We start from the raw sequence: 22,827 nt of genomic DNA, 5'->3' as shown, positions 1-22,827 counted from the left end.
CCCCGGGACGTCTGTAGAGATACTCGCGAAGGATGTGAAGTCCTCGGATGACATCAAACTACTACCGAGCTGTTCAGCCGCTTCCGAAAGGATCGCCCGTGTGCTTCGCGCACACACACTCTCTGGTGCAGGCGGCCGGCAAGCTTTGGATCAACACGCACACATACACGCGCAAAGCCAGCAAAGGGTATCGCGACGCGTGTCGTGCGGTAGAAGGTGATCAGTGGTAGTAGTGTAGTAAGTAACCGAAGTAGTAGTATGAAGCTAACTTAGTAGTACTAATGCAGCGGCGCTCTACTCTCACCACACACGCTCTCGCTCACACTCGCTCTCACAGGCACTCACACACACACGCTCGCTCGTTGGCGCTCCCGGCACTCTTGCTGCCTGGCTAATGCACTAACTAGATATTTCCCCCAATCACACACACTCGCACGCACGCAGTGGGTTGGGTCGTGGTCGGCCACTAGGTAACGATGCTACTAACGATGACACAATACAGTGTACTCACACACACGCACTCACACACTATAACAACGCGACAGAGTTCCGTTCATCGAAGTGGCATATCCCGATCTCTGCACATTTTTACGACCTTTGCCCTCGGAAGGGGACGTCCTCTGCCCGCCAATGCGCCGGTGTCTCTACTTCTCGCTCTGTATGGCTGTGCGGTGGTAGGCCGCGAAATCTATGGCTGCTTCAGGAAGTGCGTTGACACGAGGCGGTAGTTCAGCATGGGAACCGCCTGCGCTGCCCCAGATTTAATGCACTTACCCTCCCGGTTACGATCGCGCTCGCTTGGGGTTGGTTGGGGCGTCTAGCTCCGAGATGGAGAAGGACGAGACGGGGTAGGGAGAGTGAAGGAAGAGGGTTTGCTTAATTCGCGACGATTACGTATGAGAGAGAGCGAGAGTTCGGGTTTTGGTGTTGCTGGGTTTTGAACCGCTTTTAGCTTACAGAGGTATTCTTCTTCTTCTGTTCGTTAGTGTACGCGAGAGGCGATCTTCTAGAGATTCGATCACGCTTTAGTTGATTCTCAATCTGCTTAATCCAACAACCAGCTCCGTCTTAGAACACTTCACCTCTTTTGTTTAATGCAAAAATCCGCAGAAGTTCGTCCGGCCTTCCTAGCACACTCGAAAGTATATCACGATCACCCCACTCAGGCTCACTAGCCGCCGACAGATGCAGATTCTATCGGCGACCGGAGATCACGCGAAGAAGCGTTGCGCCTACTTGTTGCTCACAATTTACAGTATCGTCCGCGATCTCACAATTGGCTTTAATAAAAAAGCCTTCACACCCCACACCGTTCCAATGGGCGGCGCTCTGTTGGTGTCGCTTTCTCGTGCTGAAGTTGCTGTTGTTGATTATTATTGGTCGACGTCGCACCGCAACTACGCAGTTGCCCGCTGCGACGATATGGTTCGCTTACAACGTTTCGGAAACCTTCCTTTTCCTATGTCTCTTCGGCGTTCGATTTCAACCTACAGCAGTGGCACTACTGCTGTCTGACGCTGGTCAGAACTTACTGAACCCCGTTGCGCTAAAGAGCGCACACGACCACAGCACGCTTACTTCTCTTTCGCGCTTCGCGAAACTTGCCCCACGAAAAAGGCTTGCTTGCTGCTACCCTCTTATACGAACGGGTAGGGGCAAAAGCCAAAATCGATTCAACGGCGATGATGAGCGACCGAAGACTGTCACGGAACGCAACTTTCGGTACCGCTGCTGCTGCTGCTGCTGCTACTCTGGCATCAATGGCTGCACTTGGCCGATTCGGCGCACTGACTGACTGTCCACACACGACGCCGAAATCGGCTGCTCACCGCGATGGGTGTGAATGTGGGGAATCGCGTCGCCACACACACACAAACACGCCCAAGGGTGGATTAGTGTAGTGGCGTGTTGTTGTTTTTTTTAATGTTTTTCGTTTCGGTGCGTCTTTCTTTGCCGCCCCTAGAGTTTCTTTGTCCGCGCACCTATCCGCTTGTGTTGCATACGCAACACATTCCTTTCGACCGACCGTTGTGGCGCGCACGTATCAATTCTTTTTTGCTTTCGGCAAAACTGCAATTCAGCACTGCAGCACTGTGGCGTATGGCGCGCGCGGGTGGGGCGCGTTCCCTATTTCCGGACCGCGACTTTTCACCGCGACTTAATCACTCTGTTTACGAGGGTTGCGAGCTTCAGTACGCACCAACTGGCGTTCGGAGAGAATAAACATCCGGTTTTGGGAGTGTATGAATCTGCAAGACAAAACAAGAACAAACAGGAATTAGTGAGCTGTTGAGAGGGATGCGTCTTGTACATGACATGGTAAAGGGGCATCTCTTCATAGTTCCAGAAGCATGAAGACAATCAATAAATCGATGCCCCTTCCTAATGACCTCGAGGTAGAACATTGTGTCACAATAGGAATTCCAGTCCCAACAGGAAGGAACCTTCACGCATCGCAGAAGCCATACAACATGAGGAGGAACCGTGTCTTGGCACAGTGCGGCTTGGCAACACCCGCGCGCATAACCTGTTGCCCGGTTGCGTGTGCTTGAGAACAAAAGGGGAAGGTCTTCAAGGTCGTTTACTAATGGAGTTCTTTAATTACGGTGCGACTTTTAATCTCATCGACACCGTGTCTCGCCTTAGGTGGCAGGGTGTTGGATCATCACGACCTATGGCAACAGTGGCGCAGGCGGGCTAGGGTTGGAACTGCATTTTCAACCGGTGCGTACAGGAACATTATACAACTTTTGCATCAGTTTTGCGCTGTAGGGATTCCGCTGTTGGGTTTCGCAGTTTAGATGAAACCGAGAGAGAGAGAGATAGCCATTTATATCGCCTACTACCCACTCCCATTGGAATGCAGCAGAGCTTGCAAACTTCCTGCCAGCAAAACTCAGCGTCAACGTCTCCAGCATTTGCCCATTGCCGTATGCAAACGAGAGCAAAAGTGTAAATTGCTTTAAGAGATGAGAAGCGTGTGGGAGAGTCGTGAGGTGTTCATTAATTTTCATTCACATTCACTGCCACAAGTGGGATTTTTCTAACCGCCACCGGGTCTGACCAGGTCCGTTCGGTGAACCAGAAAATGTTGTCCAGTTACACCCCCACTTCTCTTTCCTCAGCACCTGCATGTGGTCTCTATATCTGGGCTAATACATTTCAATATTGATTTCTAGGCCAAGCAGGTGCAAACGATTGAACATTGACATTGGCAGCTGTTTAGAAAGGGAGAGCAGCGTACACTATTACACTGCCTTCATGCACCTCGAGTTCATTGCTCCAGTTCCAACTGGCAAACGCGCCCAAGAAGGCAATGGCGGTGGGAGTGGAAGGGAAGGGGAAAAAACTAGAATTAATCATAGATGCTCTTATAAACAAAGCAATCATTGCTGAACTGAACGACTTTATTGCAACGTTACTTCTCTAACAGAACTCCATCGAAATGGTGCGTGACCAAGACACAAAAAGGACGCAACACACACATCACTTAGCAACTGAACCTGAAGGATAGTTACCAACAGGGCTCTCAAGGACAGATGTGCATTGTCTCGTACAATAGAACAGAACAAAAGGACAGCTCCCATGCAGAGTGCCTCTACTACCACTCTCACACAACGCAAAGGTACGGTACGGCGGCGAATAACAATCGTTAAAAAGTTTTACAATCAGATTGCAATAAATTTACCCCGCTTCTTCGGACGCTCCCCTCTTCTTTGCATTGCTGGGAAAAGCGGAAAAATTATCATCAAATCGTTAGCTATCGTTACCATGCGCCCCAATCGTTCTGGTCGTGCTGCGTGTGCTGGCTCTTTCCTTTGGGTAAACGGTTCGCGTGTCACCATGCAACACAGTTTTATTGGCAAAACGGTAAGCAAATAAAATCTGTGGCCAAGACACGATCGGTAGATTTGATGCGGATTGATATAAATCATAGAGCAATCGAAAGAAGAAAAAAAGACAAAAACAATCAATCAATACCATTAGAAGCATAAAAACGGAACTGTAAAGAAGGGAATTCAGTGCACTTACAGGGTTTTCCGAGTTAATTTAAATTGCCTACAATATTTTTCATTAGGTACGTTCTCACAAGCCATATCTTTCTTCGCGAATCTTTCTCCTTAAGCCAGAAACAAATGTCAAAAAAAGACTCACCAATATTTTTGCATTCATACACCACGAATCTTCGCATAAAAACAATTTTCGTAATTCAACAAAATAATTCGTAAAACACGAGTTCTTGTTGTAAAAAATGCACACTATACAACCGTTAGAACACATTTTACATGGACATTGGACCAATCGAAAACTACTGTTTAAAAAACGAAAAACACGATATTTATCTCGGCCTGTCAAACGATTGCAAGCAGTTTTTCAACAGCTGTCAAATGTTGTAATTGCATCACAATAATTTTTAGTTCTTCCACATGATTTTCAACACATCTCAAGTTGAATTGAGTTTGACAGCTCTTTGTGATGTGTTGAAAATCATGTGTAAGAACTGAAATTTTTATTATGATGCAAATACACCATTTGACAGCTGTTGAAAAACATCTAGCAGGTGGTGAATGAATAATGTGCACATTCGAAAGTGACTTGGAAAACCCTGTATTGATATGAAAAGTTATGATTTGCAGAAAACAAAATGGATTTTGTGTTGTAAATGTTTGATGAATTTTAGGTACAGAATTATGTAACTAAAGCTCATTTAAAAATATGGAATATAAGGCAAATTTATATTCTTATCATACTTGTTACGCAACTCAATTAATTCCCCTTTTCATTACAGCGGTATTCTGTTGTTCACCTTGTTGCGTTTAAATGTTCAATCTGCACATAATGTAATGCAGCTCTTTTTAAGGGAGCAATTGGACTCCCTTTCCCCCCAAAGCCGAAGCTCTCGAACTTTCCACAACGCGCACTACAAACACGCGCTACAGTGTATTTCTGTGTTGTTCTGTAATAATCCGGTTTTCTCTCTTCGAAACGACAACAACGCCAAAAAAAACCAACCAATGCGACCCAAAGTACGCACAACAACGGAAAGGAGATTGAGAGTGCGTACCGGCCTCACCACCCCTTAAAGCATAGAACACACACCGGTGAGCAGCGGCCCACGCGCGCAACCCCCGCGTACCGGCAAACATCGGAACAAGCAGCCCGGCGAGATGAAGAATCAGTATTTATTTAAATAAATTATCTTCTCCCGAAAACAAACTCCCCACCAAACGAACCGCGACGATACTTGGTTCCGTCGAACCGGTTTGTCCAGTTCATCCTGATCCGATCGACCGGGCCCCCCTGCCGGCTGCAAGGGAAACGCAATAACCGGCCCGGCAAGATGTGCGTGTGCGTGTGTGTGTGATCTGTGCGCTTGTACACACTGTTGGAAGATTTTATTCTCCTCACCATTCGGCCTTCGGAGGAGACCCTCTCACTCCGGTCGGGTTCCCGCGACCCACAAAATAATATGCCGGCCGGTAAAACCGAGGTTGCCACACCCAGTGGCCCCCGGCCGTGTGCAGTGTTGCAGCAGGGATGTGGATATATGCCACACAAACACACACATGCTCATAGAGATGTTTTCACCAAAAGTGGGTTTCTTATGCGTCCTTTTTGGTGTTTCACAGTATTTCCACAAACTTTTTTGTAAATGGGATTTTAAGAGATGAAGAAAATTCAGTTAATTCTTCACAAACATGTCTTTTTGTTAATTTTAATATTAGGTTTTCTTTGGTTGTTTGGTGCCTCTTTCATGACACACTCAAGGCATCAAATTCGGAGTTATCCAGTGATTGGAAAGTTGTTACGCATTAATTCTACCTCACACCGATTATATCGATCCTTTTGCGAAGTGTTTCTCCCGATTCTGGGTCAAGTATGATGTTCGTGACTGAGAGGCTTTTGTCACGTTTAGATAAAGATCTCCTTCCAGTGTCGATTTCACTGTACACAAGGACGTTATTTTTAGCGATACTTCTAGATCTTCAGAGCGAAGGAATTGGCTTGTGAGCTTGTTAAATTAATGCTTATTTTTATGTTTAGCCTTAGCCCTAGCAAGAAGTTTAAAATACATTTGCACAAAACGTTTGCAGTGACGCTCCAATTTGCACCAAACCATCCAGCAGCAACCAGAACCAGAAGGGAGTGTTCTTGCGGTGGGGACCCCCACGCTTTACGTGACTTTCAGTTTCAACTGTCTCCTCTGCCGGTCACGTTGACGTCCATCTGGTCGCAGACGACGAGCTGCACTTCCCATAAAACGTTGTTTATTAATTTTGGCTTCTTCTTTGCATTTTGCAGCACGACGACAGGCGCCTTGTGAACATGACGAGCCGGAGAGCAGGAACACGGCTGATGGTTGGTGGTGACTCGCATCAATTCGCTTCCAATATGTTTCACTTTACCCTCAATTGGTGGCAATATTTTTTCCCTCTGCTGAGTAGCGGGATTCTTTGCTATTTATAGGCGTCGCAAAAATGAAACCTCCATCACAATGCATACATACTGCTGAGCCGCAAACTTGAGGATCGATCCTCATCTTTCAAACACCACTCAAGTAAAGCCGACGGAAGCGTCCGACGTCATCGTTTCGTTTGTTTTTCCTTTTTTTTCGAATACCCTTCCCTTCTTTTGTTCTGCATTCTGGCTGCCGCAAAATCCACTACACAAAAGAGGTGCCAATGAGTAGTGCAGTACTTGGGGGAGGAAGGTTTTAGCAGAGAGGATCACTTCTCAAGTTCGATACAGGTACTCTTCTTCCTTCGACCTTTTTGCGTTGAGAGAATGGATGCATCCGGTGGAAGGAAACGGCGAGTTTGTCTTGTGCACCATCACACCATCATCGGCACGAACTTTTACCAATTTCCCCGTTGGAACGAACTCTGGGCACGCGTAGAGTCCGGAGAAATTGAGTTTATAAACAATCGATCGCGTGCGGCAGCTGTTGATGACTCTGGCGAAGGAAGTATGAGCATAGGCCTTGGGGGCAGTGTAGAAAGCATTTATGAATATTTTGTGCTGTGCATTAGTGCCCTCTCGCGACTCGGAAGCGGGGTGTGCGCGCGTGTTCTGACGCAAAACCACAACACACCACCAGGGGCTGCTAATGAGAGAAACTCGTTAGAATTACGTCAAAGCGGCAGAAAGCGACGCCTGCGACTTCTTGGTGTGTAACAGACGAACACCTTACCCCAGTGGAGAACCATTATCGAACGGCATATTAATCATCGAAAGAGCATGGAAAGAGAGAGAGAGAGAGAGAGAGAGAGAGAGAGAGAGAGCGAGGGAGGGAAAGAAAACAACCTTGGAAAATGAAGTTTATCAGCAGCTTAGGTTGATTTGCTTTCTATTTGGTGGGGTGGTGATGGGAGGTTCTAATCAATACTTTCCCCGATTGGTTCAACTCATATTCGTAAGACTTCCTCGGAAAAGCCTTGTGAACACAACGCGTGTTGCTGGAAGAAAGAATCTCACTAAATGCTTTCCATTGGAGCAGCATTGGAAAACTGCGTCGGAGCAATGGAGGCGAAATCGTACAAACGTTCTGTTGCTCTTAATTAATTCATCCATACCCCCCCCAAACGGTTGATGGATTGATTTGTATCGATTGCCAGCTGCCGCTGTACTGGAATGTGTGCTGGATGTGGCCTCAAGGCACCGAGGCACTGCGATGACTAATTGTTTCATTATTCTTTCACTGCCGGCGGCGGCGTCATTTTTGTATGATGCAACAAGTCGTATGGTGCAATCGGTTCGCTTCCATTCTGCCGGTCCCTGGTGGGCGGTGGGAGGTGGTACTCTCGTTAATCCGACTCTTCATTTCTATCGTCAACCCTCGGCTGTGCTAAAAATAGAGCATGAACCAATCGTCCCCGGGACACCGTACGTCTTCCCCCCTGCCCGTGCTGTTGAAGCGATTTCTGAGCAATTGAAACAAACAGTATTAAATTACTTGTAAATAAAGGCATCATACACAAACCCCACAGTGAAACAATTGAGTGCAGTAGACAGTCGAGCGAAGCGAAAGTCCGTTTGGCACGGTATTAGCAAACAGTTTGATTGCCCGATGGCTGGAAAAGTATGACACACACACACCACCGCCATACGACACACGGATTTCCGTTTGCAAGGTAGACAATAAGGTTTCGATGTTGTTTACACTCTGCAGTACCTTTTACAGCTGTTTTTTTCACGCAGATCACAGATAAGCTTGCCTCTAATCGTTAACTCCACACAAAGTACCAGAACCAATCTGGCAGCAATCTTATCAGAGAGGAGTGTTGTCGCAAAACAGCAACACACGAGGGGGAAAAACTATACCTTTCCCCAACGGTTCTTAACTGATAAAGCAATGGGGAAGGGGGGTGGTTATCTTGCTGCGCGACCGACTCAATTGTAACCGAATGTTGTAATCGATAATTACTGGCTGGCTGCTGTCAACTGGCTAATCAACTGATATACGATACGGACATTCCTTCACAGGGGGCATATCATATGGGTGACCAATCGATCGTCGTTCCCGACGCGTAATGATTGCTGCGGAATTTTTATCAATTTATTTTTATGCTCCTGCTCCGGTTTAAAGGGACTGATTGCATATGGTTTACGGCACCAACAATAATTTCCCCTAAAGAGAAGCCTTAGAGGGTTATAAACAGCATAAAAAAAAACATTGTGTATTCCCACGAATAGTTATTGCCCGCAGACATCGCAGCGTATCTTGTTTACGCTCCAACATCTCCTACTCGAACACAATGCTCGAAACAATGTTTTTCTAAAACGAGAGACTATTCTTCTCCCTGTCCTTGAAACCTTTTTTGCGCTTCAGGATGACAACGACATTAGACCGCCTTCACCTTCCACCGAAACACAAACGGCTCTCAAGAAATGGCGCCGTAACTTGGCCGCGTGTCCTTACAGGGAGCTATAGGACCGTGTCTCGGGGAGCCCAAACCCAGACGACGGCAGGCGCGGACGAGGATATATTGATTGTGTCGACAGCAATTATCCGTTGTGAAAATCCTCCCATCTTTCTGTTTCCCATCCCAGGTGTAATTTCGTCTGATTGTTCCGAGAAAACAAGAGGCAAAAAAAGGGAATGCCGGCAAAGTGTACTTTCCCTCTCGATAACGACGACATTGCTTTGCCCCACACGGACGAAACTTTTACCGAAAACTTTCAAACAAAACTGCGGCAAGACGACCTGACAGAAGAGATAGCCAGGAAGCTTTTCCATGGCTTTGCCCTATGAGTGCCTTTCGTTCGCACACGTTTCTGGCACGTTTCTGGCAGACACACAAACACCGGAACGGCCCCTCTTTCTAGTACAATCCGGTAAACGTATCATCACACCATCGAATCGATGATGGCACAATTTCGCTTCTTGGCCTTTTATTTTTGTTTTTTCTCTCTCCAGAAGGGGGCGTCGTCATTTTGGGTCTTCGTCGAACACAGTCCTGCTGATAGATAGTAGTACTACCAGCCACCCTCTCCCTAATATGGTGAGATAAATATTTGTTGTTGGACATTTGTTTACCAACACACACACACATTGTGGTGGCGCTCTCTTTATCACAAAAAAACGCTCACACGGAAGGGCTTCTCTCTCTCTTTTCGTGCATCGGTCTATAGCTCCATTTGATGCATAAATTCTCGTCACGACGCTCTGCCCGAGACGCCCATAGCGGCATATAATAGCAATGGACATCCGACACAACATGTCACATGGAGACACAACATGAGTGGAGGGACGAAGAAAGGGGGATGGAATGAGCAGAGCATGAGCGGTTTTATTTAGGCCTACGTGACTTAGGTCGGGCATGGCATTAGTTCGGCGACGATTTGGATTTTAACTCGCAAACGTAACAGCACAACAACAATTCGTGCTTTGAGGGGGGTGTGATTTGGGAGCGCGGCTGCAGTGTGGCTGGCACTGCGGATAGGAGAAGCACAGTTTGAAGATTAATTAATTTGTTTACCTCGTGGCGAACAACAATCGCCGGGTTGAGCGAGCAGCAAATTAGTATATTCTGATGCAAAGATCGATGTCATAAAACGGGGGTTCGCTCTGTATGATGTAATCTTTGCGTCTTTGGGACAACAATACGGCTAGGCTTTTATCCAAGAATTAATGTGAATTATGTAAAGAATAGATAATGTTTTAAGTAAATTGAATGATTGCACTCCAAAATTAAAAAAAAATCATCTTAATAAGAAATAAATCTTGTAACTTCAATCAGTCATTATTGTGAAATGAAACTTCTTTCTCAACGCAAAATCATCGACAAACAAAGAGTATACAAGAAGCTGCGTCCTTGAAAGGCTGACGGTTTCAAACCGATACCTTATCTATTATACTAGTCATTTTTTGTAGTTCATTATATTTCCAGATAAAACATAAGAAACATAAATCAATCAGCCTTCTTGGCAATCAATCCAAAAAACAAAGCAAAGATCACAATTCTGCGAAACATTAACCATAAATTTTCCTTCGTTATAAATTTAGAGAGAGTGTATGTGAGTGTGTGTGTGTCTGTATGTGAGAGAGAAAGAAAGAGAGAGAGACAAAGAGTGAGAGTGAAACTCCGTAATCACTTTCCAAGATTACAACATCTCCTAGTTCTAGTGTGGGTGTGAAATACACACACCAACGGACGAAAAAAAAACATCCCGGATTTAATTTATCCTTCTACACCCCACTTTCCACATCCCTCAGTACCAAGAATCCTGTTCAATCACAGAAATAATCCTCCACACAGCAGAACTGTTTATGCCCCCCTCCCCTTCCTTGCGTCGTCGATGTCTCACCCCGACAGGGACGAAAACTGGACAAATTCGTTCACCCCGCCGCCTTTCCGGTTCACTATTTTTAGTGGGTGGAATTAAACAGCAACAAACACGCAAGCACAAACACCAGAGCTTCCATTGCCCACGACAAGGAAAAGCTCCATGCACAGACACACACACAAGCAAGAAACAAAGAGCATGTAACCGATGCGTCGTAGTAGGCTAAGGAAGCAATGGTATGGGGAGGAAAACAAGTAAAGGGGCAACACTTTACAACACATCCTTTTTTTGCCCAGTGCCAGTCTCTGTTCGAGACCACATCCCATCCCCCCCCCCCCCACACACACACACACACACACACGCGTATGCGTAGCAACCTCTTTTGTCTCTTTTACGCTCGAGTAATTCTCTAAGGCCCGCTTCCCTCTTCGCTCGATAAGGATGAGTTTGTCTTGGCTGCTCCATCACGTCCTCACTGCAGCAGCATGCAGCAATAGGGAAAATCAATTTCACCAAAATACCATCTCCCTCCCTTACTCCCCTTCTTGCTCCACCAGATAGCAGAAAGATGAGTTATTGTCTGTTTTACTATCGCGAATACTCACATACACCTTGAGGGTCGTCGTCGCCTGATGCAATAACTTTAATCTCGTCGTTGATGTTTGACACAATTTTTGCACATGTTTATTGTGCACAGTAAAGCGTACACGTACACACAGGAACACACACACACGTACGTTGCCACACTCACTGTAGCATAATAGCAGACTCTGCCTGCAAAACCATTCGTTGGCGAAGGTTTTCGCGTAAATTATTCCACATATTAAATGCTCTTTCAATTTGCATGGGCAAGAGATGGCAACCCTTTCTATCAACACCCTCCCCTCCTCAGCTAGAAGGGATACTACACACACACACACACACACAAACTCTTTCTGGACGCACACGGACCCGGATATATTTCGTGACTGGTACGAACTGACTTCCAGTTAGGAATATTAGAGCTCTCGATCGGTTACTACTTCCTTCCCAAAGGCTTTTCCTTTTCAACCCAACACGGACGAAAACGGGCACGATTGAGAACGATTGTTGTGTCCGGCTGCGAAGAGAGAGAGAGAGCGGGCTTTTGGTTGTTTTCAGCATTCTCGATTGCAAGGCTTGCTTGGGATAAGTATGGGTCCTTTTTTATCTGAACTGAGAACGGAGAACTGAGAGCAAGAATGAGAGAGAAAACGGCGAAAATTTGGCGATGTGAAAAATGCGAGAGAGCATTTGCCCCACATATCCTGGAAGCTTTAGCTGCCCCCAGCTTTTCCGTTTGGAGCTGCTACCACCGACATCAACAATGCGCGGAATATTTTCAGCAAATAGCGAAACACGAAATTCTAGAGGAATGCGTTGAAAATGATGTTTACATTTTGGAAAAGTTTATGTATATTATTTTTAACTTTGGATATAACAACTTATGCCTTATTATATAGATTGAATTCATTTATACTCCCAAAAACTAAAATAGAAGCATTTTTCTATCATTTTTCCTCTATTAGGCAAAATTCTTCATTAGGCTCTAAAGCATGTCCTTCCAATAAAGCTGTGGCATTATTCAACAAAGAAAGATAAAATCTTCCAGCCATCCTTTACGACGGGACCATGATCTCATTCGTTCAGCAAGGACCCAATTCCTCCTTTTTACCGCGCCAAAGCGCATGGCCGCCTGCCTGTCGGGGGATGTGTTTTGTCGATTTTCGCTGCACCTCGTTCGTAAATAGTCGCTCTCTCGGAATGGCGAGAGTTTTTCATTCGTTCGTGCTTCGGAAAATTTAATTTACAACAAAACCCGACCCGATTGGCGTCCAGAAAAGCTTGCCCGAGAGTCAACAGCCCCAACCTAAACGAAGATCATAGATATATCTCTCTCTTTTTCTCTCTCTCTCTCTCTCTCTCTCTCTTTCTCTCGTGTGCTGTTTTGCCCCCGTCTCGGAGCTCGGAGCTTTTCCTGCGTTCCATTCATACAGGTGCGTTACGCGCACAGACGGAGAGCACTCGCTCCGAACCGAGAGTCAGCAGGACCTCCCGGTGGTCCTGCGGCGACGACACCGCCTGAACAATGTCCTGAACACCGTTGCATAATCAATAAACGTGAGTATGCGCCGTAAGCGCACATGCTGGTTGTGTGCTTTCGCCACTGCACACGCTCCGAGATTGCGATCTCGGCGGAAAAGCGGAAAAGTCGTTCGTTCGTGCCTCGCGGAGGTTATTGATGAAGTGATTCCTCGTCGACATGGGGGGAGATGGTGTGGTGAAGTTGGTCCTTCACTGGATCGACACAAGTAGCACACACAAAGACAGATACACGCCAGTCGCGTCTCTTCTGTGTACCAAAACAAAGGGAAAAGGGGAAAAAAGCGTGAGAAAAAGCGCTGGTTCTGGTACAGCACAGGTGCGAAGGAAATTGTCAAGGTTCCTTTTTCCGGCACAGGCATCCGTAGCATATCGCGCCATTGGGTAAATGATGGGGTAGGGGATATGGGAAATCATGGCGTGGAAACAAAACGAAAACTCGGCGACACAGAAAAATGTATGAACAAAAGTGAATTTGTGGGAGGACCACTAACAAAAAAAAAGTCCGCGGGAAGAGGAAAACTCTTTGTAACGTGTCTCTGGTGTCTGGTGCGGTGCGACATCATATCGTCACATAAGCTCGTATTAGCCACCACCTGTCTGTAAAAATTGTCACAAGGACGAAACTAATCGAAATCCGGAGAGAATAGAATAATGGAGCTTTTCTTTTCGGAAGAAAAATAGGTTAGAAAGGAGGACACAAAGGCGCTTGAATCATTGTATTTAATTCAGCATTTCAGCAGTCAACTTTTGTAGCAAGGTTGAGAGCCTGCAGCAAAGGTGATCAGATAAAATATTTATTGATTAAATGAAAAATATGCAGAAATGTTAGAAAATATTCCAAAAATACACGGTTTACCAGGAGTTCTCATAGCTGTGGGACACTTTGTTGCCTCATTCTTACTTGAAATGAACTTAATCAAATGTGAATCTATAGCACCCTTGTTGGACAAATCAAATAAGATTTTTCAAGGAGCCTGTTCGAAAAAGGTGCCATATAGTCCAATTTCCATCATATGAAGTTCACTTCCCATAAGAAAGAGACTAGGAAGTGTCCCACATCTATGAGAACTCATGGAAAACCCTGTAAAAGGATTAGAGTTAACAAATTGTAACTTAATACAAAACGTTCGACCCATTCAACACGACTAAATGATAATCAAAATAATAAATTAAAATGAATAATAATAACAATAAACTATATTCGATAGTTAATACCAATACCAACACCAATTCAATCGATAATAGAAAATGAGAAACAAAAAAAAATGCTAATACATGCGGTTGACGCACAGCCGCCCTTCTCCACGCAGATCAACGCACGATTAATGTGCAAACAGTTAAGTGAAATTTAATCCATCGTGCGCGTCCCTTGCTTGCTTCCCCCACGGCATTGGCGACACATTGCCTCCTAACTCCCCTGTTACCCCCTTTGCGAAATATGCAAATTACCAACTATCACATTACCACCACGATGACCGCAATGATCGTGCACGAGAGAACACACACTCAGTATGACGCAATCGAGAATGCATCCAGAACGGAACGTGCTGAATATATTTATCAACAACACGAGTCGTGTATCTCGGGTGAGAAGCGACAAAGAGAGATGAAGAAAACAGAGCGAACGAGTCATCGGCAGAGCAGCTTCGAGAAAAGGGGTTAAAGCGATTAAAATGCTGTAAAAATGAAGTTGTAAATAAAGGGAAAACGGGAATTTAAATAGCAAAAATTGACACAATCCTTAATATTTTTCTTTTAGATCAGGGGACTCCAAGCTTTTCAGTTCGCGGGCCGCATTGCTTCACAATCAACGTTGTCGAAGGCCATTTCGACGCTACCATTAGAATGAGTGGAAGTTCAAATCTCGTTTTAATAAGAAAATACTAACAAAACATATCAAATTTCTGCAGCTTTATTTTATTGAATCTTGATTTTCGTCTTTCAGCAGTAAAAAAAATAATTTTGATAAAGTAGTCAGAAAAGACAGCCTTTTACCTTTAGTCATCGCGGGCCGCATTAAAGGCTCTTGAGGACCGCAAGCAGCCCGCGGGCCGTAGTTTGAAGATCCCTGTCTTAGATAATTCTCATTTTGCTACAAACGCACAACTACACACAAAGAGGGAAGTAGATCAAGAACTTAAACTCCCAAATATCAATGTGAAACGATGAATGGAACTTTTAGTATTATACACAAATCGTAGTTTTGATAAAAATGGTCACAGACAGTTAGAAATGCATCTCAATTGACATGAATTGCACAACAGAGCACAATGCAATCAATTTTACTTTAAAACCTACAGTTGTTGCCACCAACTCTAAGGCATCATTTTTAACAGTGCACATAAATTTTTGACTCTAACGCACCTACTTTTGTCTGTAAGTAATCAATGTTTGACACTTATGGGATTCATGATAATTTTAAAAAGTATTTGAGGAGATTTTTGACAATTGTAATTTAAAATCACATAAACAATACAATAACTGTATTGTTAAAAAAACAATCAAATTACACAAATTTTAACAAATTCAAACAAATTCTAAAGTCATTGTTTACACCTGAAAATACATGCAAATTTTTTATAACTGCACGAAAACTTCTAAAATAGGTTAAATAGGAACAATTTTATATTTTAAATTCTCTCAATGAATTTATTCACTACTTAACTTGATTTCAATGATTTCGGAACACGCAGTTTCAGAAATTACGTTAAATTTTGTCAATAAACCGATTGACTCACAGTCAAAAAATGATGTCTTAGAGACATAAATTGATGCGCACTGTCTACTATTGATGCCTACGAGGCAAAAGTTATGACACGCTGTCAAAAATGGGTGCCTTCGTGACAAAAATAGGTGAGTTAGAGTCGAAATTCAGCGACAACGACTGTAATTAGAAATTAGCTGATAGCAAACAAGAGTGGGAACCCTTTCTTCACTTGATCGGTCATTATCATTTTTGGCAATGATTGTATGCGCTTTTACTTATTCGGATTTACTGTACTTTTCTTCTATCAAACTTATCAATAGCTTTTGAAATTAATTTGCACAACCTTTCTACAGTACGTGTGGAAGGCAGAGTGTAATCACATTAGACCACAATGTGCAACTTTTATTGGATTATTGAAGCCTATACCGTATCAATATTCGTTTCCATAGCGATGAAAAACGTATCGATTAATGCATAGTAGAATCGTTCGTCCAGTTCGGACGACCAAACTTTCCTCGTGCAGCACATCCGAACGGTGCCACCACGTGTGTGTTTGCATTTTCCTCTCTCTCGTTTTTCCTTCTCCCATTTTTTGGCATGCAAATGTAGGGCTTAAGCTCAGCAAGGCACAATCGAGTGTGTGAGCGCACCTGTGCTTTAGGACAGTCGGAACAGTCACAAACAAGACAAGGAACAAGGAACAAGACACAAACGGCAAACAAAAGGACAACCACCTACGACGGCACCTCGCCTGCAATGTGCTTCGGTCTATTGGGTGTTGCAACATTTTTCCTGTTGTTGTTGTTGTCTTAGGCACGTGTCTTAACGGTGCCGGTCGAAACCTGATACGCTCTTGCTTCCGGTTTAGGTGTGGTGTTGTTTTTGTTTGTATTCGGTGACTTTTTGCGCCGTAGAAATGTACCAATCCCCTCAGTGAAAGGAAATGTAAATGTCAAGGAGCAGAGAAAAGTACAAGAAAGCAAAACAAAAACGGACGACGGTTTCCTCCGCTGTGCAAAAGTGCACTGATGAATATCGACAGAGCAACAGAGAGCTAATCGATATTGCATACTTTGCTTGGTAAGGCAACGAGAGGCAACACCTCGAAATAGACCTACAATAAATGGTTCCATCCCTTGTTATGGAGTGGGCAAATTGAAGAAGGCAAATTAAAAACAGAGGAAGAAAAAACACAACCCCTCCAACCGGAAAGCGGTAAATAGATTTTGCGTCAGCAACGCCGCACCAATCCGTACAACACACGAACGAGCCGGGACACGGAATGGATCGGGACGGAATGGATGGGAATTAAAAATAAACCCAAATACGACATAACCAAACCATGTGTCGCCGTTACACGTTAAATGCACGATTAATTACTGATCGTAATACCAAATTTTTGATGACCGGACCGAGACACCCAGGGTTTGATTTGCCAATGTGCAGGCCGTCAAACGAAACTTGTCTTGTCTCTTTGGTTTTGGCAAAGGAAAGAGCGAATTATTGAATTGCCACTGGGTAGGTAGCAAAAAAGCTGGCAAACTGTCAGGGCACAGATCGGACGGTCGCTCGTCGTGCCCCATATGCTTTCTAAATGGTTGGTGGTCTCGCTAATGGGATTACGGATCAATGAGCCTTTTTCCGTTATTGGTCGAATGATAAATTGATTTGTTTTGCCCAGTCAGCCCCAAAAAGGGCACATGTTGCCGAGTTAAAGATGCGCCAAACACTGTCGTCGATTCAAGTTTAAAAACTGCTAAAACGAAATGAAGAATAAATTGGTTCTGTATTATTAGAATGCCAAGGCATCAAGTGCGAAATGAAATTCTTTCAGTGTGTCTGGTCCAGAAAATTCTTTTGAAAGCAACGTAAAAGAGGCGTAAAACACATTGCCGCAAAAAGGCATAATACACAATTCCAGCCCCGTCTCCAGCGCGCGACCTTCACCGCATTTGCATTCGCACCGAGGTGCAGCTTAAAATAAACGCATCGCGCAAAACGGAACAGATTCGACCGACCGGGGTGGTGGTGCGTGCGATGCATTAAATATTCTGGTGCCGTATGTGTTTGTGCGAGCTGACGGCTGTCCTCCGGAGAATGCACCCGTACTGCTCGCCTCCCTTGCGTGCGACATTGATAAGCTTGGGCAAACTAACCCGCTAAGCCCGCACATGGGAGCGGACAAATGCGATACAGAAACAAACGGGGAGACAGCAGGGCGGATGGTAGCTTAAAAGCAGCTTCTAGAACAAACAGTAAATGGCTCGCTCTGTTGGGGGGTTTCATTTATAGTCGGAGGTTTATTAATGGTGTAATATACTTTTTTTTATATTTAGCCTCATTTTGCGTGAACTGAAATAAATAATTAAAGTTCATAAAAAATGTACTAAATTGTTACTCTTCTTAGCGATTAAACGATACTCAAAATGAATTTATATAAGCGAGCAGATACAACACGGACCATGACCGAGAATGGGGCCGCTCTTTACATTAAAAAGTAAATAAACAACTTTTAAAGCTCCCTGTCGTAAACAACCGCCGTCGCCTAACGATCGAGGGTAAAAAGCCTTGAAAACCGTTCTCGACGTAATTTCCAGCCAAATCAATCAAAGGTGATCTCGCACCTCGTACCAAACGTGCGAACGCGTGGAGCACAACAAAAGCATCTAGTAGGGGAGGTGGAGGTAGTTTCGATACCTTATGGCAATGCTTTTGCCATTATAAACTTATCAGTAAACATCAAAAAAAGCTTTTTTAACTCATTATGTACTATCTTACGAGAAACTACGGTTCGGAGTCAGCATCTGGTTTATAGAATGAATCGTTAAGATTCCTTAAAAAAACCTTGTAACCAATATCTTCCAGCAATCTACTTCTTCTTTTTTTTAAATAAAATCCAAGGTTGTTCAATTTTATTTTTCTCTGTCAACTCGAAAGCCAAAAGTCGAACATCGGCCAATGAGATTCCATACCAGCGCCTATTGTTTTCTTCAGTTAAGCCTAAACCGACATAAAGTAAGCCTCAAATACGGTCGAAGCCATAAACATATAGTAATTTTAATAAGCTTAACCCATACATTAAGTACATGTTTTTTTGAGTCCGAGTTTTCAGACGTTGTATGAGATAATGATAGCTTAATTCCGTAATTATAAGCTCCTTGGTTTGTTGACATCGCGAATTTTAAAGATTCTAAGGTATTTTTAAATTGAGTGTTTGCTCTGTAGAAAATATATGCACTTTTAAATTACGATATAAAAAAAAAACAGTTAACAAACTGCAAATAGGCATTACACTACTACCAAGTGTGGTGTCGATTTTACCCCCATTGGCCACACAAGTTTTGGGAACATTTTATACTAACATTTTTATTAAAAAAAATTACGCACTTTGATACAGAACTAATCAATAGCGTTTATATAACAATAATATTAACACGAAAACTATATATTTTGTTGAATAAACTCCACAATTCCTGAAGTATCAGAAGTAAAAATTTGCATCGGCTGTCAATCAGAACTACCATGTGTTTATTTTGTTGTTTTATGACAATTGATAGATTTCTGATCAGTGAAGTGTGACTCAAATATTCAAAACAGTAAATATAAAAAAGGTGTATCGATTATTTTTCTTTAAAAAGTTCCATAGTTACTAAAACGGCAAGGTGTCAATGCTACCCACAGTGTCGAACCAACCCTGACTTCCCCTACAACTTTTTGATTCACCCGGTACAATTCATCAATAAATCGCATTTAAAATGCATTTTTCTTCTTCGTTTTTTTCTTCCTACAGCTCACAATTGGGGAGCGTAAAATTATAGTTTCGGTACAAAAAATCAAAACTACACGATACGCAGCGTGGGCACACTTCCGATCTGCAGAAAAAAAACCCGAAAAATCGCACAAACAACCCGTCCTGACCTGACCGGCCATGCTTTAATTATCTACCGCGCTCGGACAGCACCGGGTGTCCGGCAGAAACAGCGAGCATGGGATGGTGGGCACCGATGATGAGGAAGGGAAAGTAAAAGTCCTTGAGTTGGACCATTCGGCCACGAAATTGTGCGCGATTGTGCGCTTCGCTTCTTTCTGCGTTAGATGATTGCAGCGCAAAAACAAACGCTCAAAACGCGTGTCGATGAAGAGTCGAGCCTCCGGGCTTGGGTCCTATTTTTTTTGGGGGGCACTTTGGGGTGGGAGTGATAATGATGAGTTTAATAATAGAACCAAACAACCGCTATCATCCCCCGTGCAAGCGTGTCGCTGGTAATAGGCGTGCGACAGTGTGGTGGTTCCGTGAAGTGCCTCGACTGCATGATGAAGCAAGTCCCCTTCAGTGGGGAAGGCGCTTATCAGTGGTGCTGGTGTGTACAATTGAATGTACCTCTAATGCTGTAAGACAGCGACACTGAAACGGATCATAACTGAGAGCGGAGAACATTGATTCTCTCGATTACTTAATAAATACAATACAACTTCTACACATGGTGCGGTGAGACACGCGCGTCATCCGATCGATTACATCGACAATCCGCCGTCGCTTACGTGTTTAATCCCCATATACACACGTGTCGTGTCTAGCCCCGCGACCTTGCTAATCTCATCCGTCAGCCGTGCACTTTTAAACAGTGCAACCGTCGGGACGTGTTCCCTTCGCTTTCGATGAGTCGCAAAAAAAGATTTCCATCAAACTCCAGCTGTAAAATTTCATCTTTATCGTCTTGCCGTTCAATCACGATTCATACAAGTCGCTCTTTTTGCGCACATTTCGTTTCGCCGCATGTTTTGGCTCCAATTCGTTGTGTTTTTCTGGTTGCTTATTTTGGGGAGTTGGCGGTTGGTGGGTTGGCCGGCATGCTATGATTTGTTGCTAAAAATAGAAGTAAAAGTAAAGGCTGTTTGCTGCGTACCAACCGGCACAGATCGCGATCGTGCCACCGGGTGGCGGGTAAGCGATCGTGTATTAGCTTTTGTTGTGCTGCCGCGGGCCTAGATGATGGCCTCGAGCGGCCTCGATTATGATTGGATCGGATCTGCAACCCGTGTAGCGGTGCGCACGGTGACAGCAAGCGGGGGGTGTGTGTGTGTGCAACTGCAACTTTCTTTCCCCTTTCCGGCTCGCACCACACTATCCGAAAACGTTCATTAACCTTTGGCGAGTTTGAAGGTGGTGCTGAGGAGAGCTGAGTGGGGATGAATGTTGATGTCGAAAATAATTGCGCAATAATTTGTCGACACCCCTCCGTTCAGCTCTCCCTCCAACACGCCGACCACCGACTGGTTGTGGCTGGCGCGCATTGTTTACAGTAGGCGTGTTGCTTCGAAAATGTCACACATTTGGAAGTAATCCAAGTAGCCCCGGGTGAATTCATTCAACGAATTTGATATGCATTTAGAAGTAGCGTTTTGAAGGTGTTTTTGGGACACTTTCATCTTCACTGTTTACATTGTGACGCGCTGCAGTCATACACTTGCTGCAACCATGCACTTTCCCCTTGTTGGTGGGGGGACACATATTTCACCCTTTTAGCTACATTACATACCTTGCGTTTAAAGATTCTCGTTCCGCCTTCACTCCACCACACACGATGGAACGATTCACCTTCTGGTCGCCTTCAACACACGTCTCGATGGTTCGTTGCTGGTTCTTTTCTTTTTGTTGTTGTTTCGGATTCAACATTCAACCTTCGAGCTGGAAACACTTTTCGTTTTCATCGAATCTCACACATAAAATGCTTCAAACTGCTTTCCACATTCCCCAACGGGCACACGCACACACAATCTTCACAATCTCTCCCACGCTACCGAAACTGTACGGAGATTTATCGTTATCATGCCGCTAATAAATCGGCCAAAACACGTCGTCGACCAGGCTCAAGCAGATTAGAAGAGGGTTTTGCAAATCTGTTTGCCAAATACGCACGCACACACACGTACGTAATGATTGCTACTTTTTCACTGCAATTGTGTGTAGTGTGCGTACGACAGCAGGGTGGTGGTGTGCTATGCCTTCTATACGTACGATTTGACTGTGTGTGTGCTTGCTGTGCGTTTGCGTGGTTTTGGGGGTGTGTACGTGCGTGACTACACTCACGTCACCCGAAGCGCAAGGCGAGCGTTTTTGACGTTCCAAAATTGTTGCTTCTCGCTCATTTTCACTACCCGTCCTTTGCTCGCTTAAAGTGCTCGTTTCGAGGCGAGATTTTGTGCCCCCCTCTCCCACTTCGTTCCAAACACTTCGTCCACCTTTCTCGCTCGATTTGTCGTGCCGTCTCTTTCGCTCATGCGGAAACGTGAAAAAACGTAAACAAACTCGTGATATGAAATACAAATGCACAATTTTGTTGATTTTTTGCATTGAAATTGACTTAAGTCTAGTGCAAATGTTATTGAAATTGATTGGCGCGTGGCCACGGAGGTAAAAAAAAGTTAACATTTTTTATAACTTTGTCAAACTTGCTTTTCAACTGCAAACTGCAGCTTTTCTCGTGTCCGAATCAAAAATCTACACATGAACGACAAAAAGCTCAAACATCTGAACATCATAGATATTTTATTTAAGAAGTGCTTAATAGGTACATAAATCAATTATAAACATGCATTTTTGCATTATTATCATAGCAATAGGTCACATCTGCGCCAAATAGCTGTTTGTTTACGCTTTTTGGCGAACGTAAAATTTTGTCACTTTTTGTCAACTTTTGTCAACTTTATTTCCTGGCTGCTTCAAGTTACGAAATTTGGACAAAAACTCAAAAAAGTGGCAAAAGCTCACGTTTTGAAAAATTTGTCAGCATTTTGTCACTCCCGTGGCCTTGCGTCCAAGGAGTAAAGACCGTAGGAATGCTGCGCAACGCCGTTTAAAGCGGCCGCAAGCCCGAAACACCGCAAGAATGTGACCAGATATGCACACCAGCGCGAGCTTTATGGCGACCAACTTGATCCCTAAAAAATCCTCACAATTACTTACAAAAAGCATCCCCAGCGAAGGAAAATCGCACCGATTTGGAGTGTTGGCCGATTTTTGGCCTGCGGTTTGCTTGCAAGCTACGACGTGTTTACGATGTGTGGTTCACTGTTCCGATTCTTCCATCGCTATTTGTGTACCTTTTTACGGCATTCCGCTTCGTTTCCGGTTTCGCAAGATAAACACGCACTATGGGTAAGCGTACCGGCACTTGGTGGCCAAAAATGGTGGCCAAAAAAAACAC

General features: G+C 44.3%; 1 long non-coding RNA gene across 1 annotated transcript; it reads right to left on the bottom strand.

Moving 5' to 3' along the window:
- Positions 1-1,357: 1,357 nt before the first annotated feature.
- Positions 1,358-21,650, bottom strand: LOC133392255 (uncharacterized). Its single transcript, XR_009765568.1, has 2 exons — positions 21,160-21,650; positions 1,358-2,249 (listed from the first exon to the last, which is right to left on the bottom strand). It is a non-coding gene; the product is annotated as an uncharacterized LOC133392255 (long non-coding RNA).
- Positions 21,651-22,827: the final 1,177 nt, after the last annotated feature.

The sequence above is a fragment of the Anopheles gambiae genome, chromosome 2 (assembly GCF_943734735.2).
Source record: "Anopheles gambiae chromosome 2, idAnoGambNW_F1_1, whole genome shotgun sequence".
In the NCBI taxonomy this organism is placed as follows: domain Eukaryota; kingdom Metazoa; phylum Arthropoda; class Insecta; order Diptera; family Culicidae; genus Anopheles; species Anopheles gambiae.
Note: the sequence above shows the minus strand (reverse complement) of the source record. Positions and strands in the feature narration are given on the sequence as shown.